Here is a 6938-nt window from a genome sequence, read left to right as displayed (position 1 = left end):
TGAAAGGAAAGAGAGGGAAAGTGGACTAGGTCTGAAGTTTCCCAGGAGGCTGAACTTGAAAGATGAACAGGTGAGAGGTGGAAGGGCCCTCTGGGCAGGGGGAACAGAGCGTGTTAGCCTCTGAGCGGAGGAACTTAGCGTGGAGGAGACACTGAAAGGCTGGCGTGGCTGGAGTTGAAAGAGGGCAAGGGGGCAGTGGGCAGACTGGGCAGGGGCTGGAAATGGATCCAAAGAAGTTTGGGAGACTGGAAGGGTTTAAATCTACCAAACCACCGGCCTGGGAATTCTGAGACTGCCCCCAGGTTTGCTCTTAGCAAAACTAAATATGGCCCCAAACGCCCTCGCATGGGACTGTCTGTTGGTCTGCTCTGGGCTCTGGTTGGTGCCCCTCACTGCCCCAGGCCCTCCCAAGGGGTCTCGTATATTCTTCGAGGCCTACATTCAAGTCCCTCCTCTCGGAGAAGCCTTCTAACCTTGAAATCAGAAGAGATTTCGCCTCCCACGTCCTCCCCACACTTGGCCCTTGGCTCTTAGGGGCACTGGTGTGAAGGTGAACATTCCTCTGGCTGCCGCTGGGGGAAGGGCAGCCCAGGCTCTGCAGGGGATGAGGGCGGGAGGGTGCTGCCTGGTACCTGGCTGTGGGCAGGTGACTCTCCTCCTGCATGTCCCGGGATCCACACCCCTGCCTGCTCCTCACACCTGGATCTGTAGGATACGTGCTATTGCGATCTATAAGGGACTTCGTCCATAGACTGCGGGTGGCAGGGAAGGGTGGTCTCCTGTCCTGATTCTCAAGTCTGGATGGGGAACAAGCCAAGGTCCGCTGCTGTGCTTTGCAAGTCCCTGGAACCACGGCTAGGGTGGTAGAAATGAAAAACGATTCCTGGCAAACCCATCCTGCTGCCCCCTGCCCCCTCCGCGGGCTGCTCAGAGGGTGGGAGATGCCTTCTATTGAGAACCCCTCTTTCCACACCAGCCACTTTGCGTTCTGGGAGAGGAGAAGGGGAGCCACTTTCATTGTCCCTGAACGTTGGCTGGCAGGAGGCCCAGGGAGGGGGGGGGGTCCTCGATAGGGAATCTGCAGCTGCCTGTCTTTAAGGTAAAATTACCGTAATTACTCCAATTACCAAATCCATCAAGAGCTTTGGACTGAGGAGGCCGGTGAACAATCACTTCTGAGGAGTGTGAGTCATGGGGTTGGGGGCACAAAGTGTAGGAGGGGGCAGCGGTTGACGTTAGACCAGGCTCTTGATTGGGGTGGGGGTGGGGAAATGCAGAGAAATCATGATTAGCCAAGACCCTGCTTTGCTGCCTCAGTGAGATTTTTCTCCTATATTGGAAAGAAAATTTTTAAAAAACCCTCTCTCTGGCTTCTCCTTTCACAGAACCCTGCACCCCATGGCCAACTGACTTTGTTTGTCTTTACCTCCTATGAGAGTTAAAAGAAACAAAACAAAATAAAACAAAAAAAAAGCAGCTGGCATCTCCTACGCTCTTGCTGAGGGCCAAGCCCTGCGCAAAGAGCTTTTCAACTTTCATCCCTTCCAACCTCATGGAGCAGGTTTACTCCAGTTTTACAGATGTGGGCGTTGTGCCTTTCCTCTTGGCTTAGATGCTCCAGACGCCAGACCCTGGGCGTGGTTTGCTTCTGTGCCCCTCAGCCCTGTCGCACCTGGTAAATCTGCTCTTGGCACATAAGAGATATTTGGTGAAGGAAATGAAGTATGAGGCTGGCAGGTTTGGTGGGTTAGTGGGAAAATCACCTTACTGGTCAGGCCCCCTTAAATCACCCCATCTCCTCCCTCCCTTCTCCATCCAGCTTACAGCCTGGACTTTGGGGCCTGGAGATCCTGGTAGGGCTCACTCAGAGTGCAAGATGACCATGACCCCCGGGCCCACCCACTTAGACAGAAGGGTGACCCTGATCACTCATGAAGATGATTTCAATGCTGTGTAGTTGTGTATATTTTACCACTACTCAAAATGTATACATAACATAAAATTTGCCATTTTAACCGTTTTTAGGTGTGCAGTTCAGTGGCATTAAGTACATTCTCATTGTTGTACAACCATAGCCACCATCCATCTTCAGAATGTTTTCATCTTCCCAAACAGAAACTCCGTACCCATTAAATAGTAACTCCCCATTCCCCTCTCCCTCCAGCCTCTACCAGTAACCACCGTTCTATTTTCGTCTCTATGAATTTGACTACTCTAGGTACCTCGTGTAAGTGGAATCATACAACATTTGTTCTTTAGTGTCTGGCTTATTTCACTTAGCAGGATGTCTTCAAGGTTCATCCATGTTGTAGCATGTGTCGGAATTTCATTCCTTTTAAAGGCTGAATAATGTTCCCTGGTATGTATAGACCACATTTTGTTTATTTGTTCGTCCATTGATGGACATTTGGTTGTTTCCGCCTTTCGGTTATTGTGAATAATGCTGCAATGAACAGGGGTGTAAAGTATCTGTTTGAGTCCCTGCTTTCATTTCTTTTGGGTATAGACCCAGAAGTGGAATTGCTGAATCATACAGTTATTCTATGTTTAATTTTTTAAGAAACCATCATACTGGTATATATATATTTTACCACAATTTTAAAATACCCCCCAAAATGATGTTAACTGTTACATGATTATTTCCCCCAGATGCTGAATAAAATGGACATTCCAAGAAGGGGCACCCTCTGGTACTCTGCCAGACTACTCATATACCCCTTTGAAAAGCATGGCTATCATTCATTCATTTATTTACTAATTCTGCAAATATTGGCTGGGTACCCTGTGTCAGGGATCCTACTAGATTCCGGGGATATAATGATGAGGAAACTGGACACAATCCCAGACTCCAGGGCTTACAGCCTGGAGGGGAGGCAGGCCTCGGAGGCATTAAAGGCCCAGAGCCATTCTCAGAGCCCAGACCTAGACGCAGTGTCTCAGCCCGCAGCAGGGATGGATGCTTCTTGGTGGGCTGACCCAGACCCTGGTGTCCCTTCTCTTCCCTAGGTCTCAGGTTTCTCATTTGTGAAATGGGGATGATCAGTCCCCCCTTCCCACTTCATTGGCATGGCAAGATGGGACTCTCTTCCTCTCATTTTCCTTCCCTATGTGTGAGATCAGTAAGAGAATTATCATGTCCATTTTACTGACAAGCAGACTGAGGTTTAGTGAGGCAGAGCCAGTCCCGTGCCAGCCCTACTGAGTTCTCAGCAAGGTCTTTCACTGGACAGTCTCCCTCTGTGGATCTTCTCTCCAGTCCCCAGTTTTCCTCAGCCTGTGGGGCACTGACCACTCCTCCAGCTGGGCTCCTGCTGAAGGTCAGTGCATCCTGGTGTCTGAGGGCAAAGACACTGGGGCTTTGCAGGAACCTCCCAGGGCACCTCCCCCTGACTTGCTTCCTTCCACCTGGCATGGACCACTGGGCTCCAGCTGAGACATCAGTTCCCACAGTTCTGGAAGTTGGAAGTCCAAGATCAAGATGAGGCAGGTTTGGTTCCTCCTGAGGTCTCTCTCCTTGCCTTGCAGATGGCTGCCTTTTTGCTGCGTCCTCACATGGCCTTTCCTCCGTGCGTGTGCATCCCCGGTGTCTCTTCCTCTTCTTACAAGGACCTCGGACCTTTATGATCTAATTTAACCTTAATTACCCCCCTTAGAGGCCCTATCTCCAAATCCAGTCACATTGGGGGTTAGGGCTTCAACCTCTGAAATTTGGGGGCAACGCTTGTGGACACAATTTAATCCATAACAACTACTCAGAAATTAAAAGGAAGAAATTAATGATAAATAAGAGAAGCCAGACACAAAATGTATACACTGTGTGATTCCCATGATACGAAATGCTAGAAAGGTCAAAACAAGTCTATAGTCATGGAAAGCACATCTGTGGCAGCTGGGGCTGGAGGGATGGGTGGGAGAGTCAGTGAAGGGTTTGACTGCAAAGGGGCAAGAGGGAACCTTCTGGGTGATGAAAGTGTTGCCTCTTGATTGGGGTGGTGTCTGTATGGATGTATACATTTGCCAAAACTCACTGAACTGTACACTGAAAATGGGTGCGTTTTATTCTATGTACAGTTATGCCTCAATAAAACAACAAATTAAAAACCCTACCTCAAAGGGTTAAAAATAAGGTTCAAGTTAGGTGGTTGTTCAGAGTAGATGAGCTAATGCCTGCAAAATGCTTAGATTGGAGTCTGGCACAGAGTAAGTAAATGGTAACCATGGTAACCGGAAAACAAAACTTTTGCTCAATAAGTGGGGCAAGAGAGAGAAATAAACACAGAGGGCACACATGGGAGGGGAGGGGGAGGGGGAGGGGGATGAGGGGAGAGGAAGAGCAGACAAGCAGGGGCTGTGAACTTGGTTCCCTGGGATCATCGCTCCCTGCTGACCCAGGGGAGGAACCCCCATCACCTGTCAGCATCTTCTGGGCCCCGGGGACCAGCCACCCACAACTCAGCCCCTGCTCTGTCCCCAGCCTGCTTTTCTTCATTCATTCATTCATTCATTCCTCCACTGAACATACACACTGGACCACTACCCAGTACATCAAAAGGCATCAATAGCTGCTTGTATTTACTGAGTGCGTTTTGGGTGCGGGACACTGCTCAGCGCTGGACATTTTAGGTTGAACCAAAAGAAAGAGCAGATGTTTGACAGGTTTTCACTCCCCAAAACAGCAGCTTACTGTGGTTCAACCAGATACATGATCATGTTCCATCCTCTGTAGAGGAGATATTGTTATTCTCCTTTTTGTGGCTGAGAAGAGTGATGTTTGGGAAGGTGAAGTGGCTGGCCCAAGGCCCCACAGCTATAAGTGACTGGATTTGAATGCAGGTCTGACTCTGAAACCCTTATATTACATGTTCCTTGCCCTTAGAGAGCCATTCTAGGGGCTTCCCTGGTGGCGCAGTGGTTAAGAATCTGCCTGCCAATGCAGGGGACACAGGTTCAAGCCCTGGTTTGGGAAGATCCCACATGCCGCGGAGCAACTGGGCCCGTGAGCCACAATTACTGAGCCTGCGCGTCTGGAGCCTGTGCTCCGCAACAAGAGAGGCCGCGATGGTGAGAGGCCCGCGCACCGCGATGAAGAGTGGCCCCCGCTTGCCACAACTAGAGAGAGCCCTCGCACAGAATTGAAGACCCAACACAACCAAAAATAAATAAATAAATAAAATTAAAAAAAAAAAAAAAGAGCCGGTCTAGTGGGGAGATGAACACATTAAGTATGCCTCCCTGGGTCCCCCTGAGGATCTCCCCTGAGTCCCCAGACAGGCTGCCCTCTGCTCTTTAGACCCTGGATATGAGAGTCCTTGGTCTTCTGAGGATGCCGAGGCCCTACCACGCCTGACCCCGGCTCCCTTGCCCACCAGGACATCCTACCCCTGCCTGGCCTGCCTCCTTAGGCCTTGGGGGGCTTGTTGTACGGGCAAAGCTGGCTGGGCCCCCGGCTGCGGCAGTATCCGTGCTCTTCTGCTGCCCCAGGATTTGGCCTCATTCTGCCCATCTTATCCTCACTCTGGGCCAACCCCTCACCAGCCTTGCCCTCTTTCCAGCCTCCCTCTGAGTTTCTGTTTGTCTTTAATTCACAGCTCATTAGCAGATGAAAGAAGTAGAGATACCTTGTGTCCAAGAGTCCCTCAGGCAGCCCCCTCCTCATACTCTGTGAGGTGCCGCCCTTGGCACAAGGCAAGGGACTCTCCCTTGGGTGCTCTTCGTGAAGCAAGAGAGAGGCCGGGACCTGGCTCCGGGCTCCCCCATCCATAGCTGGGCCAGACACTGAGCTGGCGGGGGCTGAGGCCGAGGCGCTGGGAAGCAGCATCAGCCCCCTCCTCCAGAGCCTGAGCAGGACAAGGACAGTTAATTCCTCTGGTGTTATCAGCTGGGCACAGGCGTTGGTTGCATAGCAACCCAGATTGCTCTCTGTCTCCAGTGCTCAAAAAGAAAAAAAAAAATCAGCATTTTCTCCAATTCCACATCAGTGAGATGGAAACGGACCCGGGGCAGCTCTGACTCCCTGCCCCCGAGTGTGACTAATTTCCAGGGAGCTTCTACCCATACCCCTTGGTGGGGTTCCCACTCTTAAGGCCTGCACCTCCCTCTTGCCTCCCACATACCAGGCTGGGTGTAGGAATCCACCAATCACAGTAGCATGCAGCTGGGCCAGGAGCTGAGTCTGGGTTTGTGCAGAGGAATGCTGGGCAGGCCGGGGATCTGGGTGATAGGGTGTGAACTGTGGGAGCCCCGGCCAGTGCTGGCAATGGCATTGATTTCTTCATTCATGAAGAAATATTTATTGAGCACATACCGGATGCCATAACCCTAAACTCCCCAGATTTGGTGGCTTAAAGGTGGCTGCAAATTCTTTGCCACCCCTCTCATGGACAAGTGTAGTCTATTTCCCTTCCTCTTAAATCAGGGCTGGTTCTGTGGCCTGTTTGACCAGTAGAATGGGACAGTAGTGACACTGTGTAACTCTGAAACTGGGTCCTAAGAGATCAGCAGCTTCTGCCTTTGTCACTTGAAATACTCCTTCCTGGAACCCAGCCACCATGATGTGAGGAAGCTCAAGCAGCCATGTGGAAAGGCTCTCCTGAAATCTGTATCATTTGCCGTATGAGAAAGTCACATGATGGCATGTGAAGCAGAAAAATCATCCAGTTGAACCCTACCAAATCCTTGACCCACAGACTCACAAGCAAATAAAATTATTCTCGCTTTAAGCTAGTAAGTTTTTTTAAATTAATTTTTATTTTATATTGGGGTGTAGTTGATTTACAATGTTGGGTTAATTTCAGGTGTACAGAAAAGTGATTCAGTTATACATATACACATATCCATTCTTTTTCAGATTCTTTTCCCATATAGGTTATTACAGAATATTGAGTAGAGTTCCCTGTGCTATACATAGGTCCTATCTACTGTTGATTATCTATCTTATA

The sequence above is a fragment of the Balaenoptera borealis genome (genome assembly GCF_965194805.1).
Source record: "Balaenoptera borealis genome assembly, chromosome: 16".
In the NCBI taxonomy this organism is placed as follows: Eukaryota; Metazoa; Chordata; class Mammalia; order Artiodactyla; family Balaenopteridae; genus Balaenoptera; species Balaenoptera borealis.
This window is presented reverse-complemented; position numbering follows the sequence as displayed.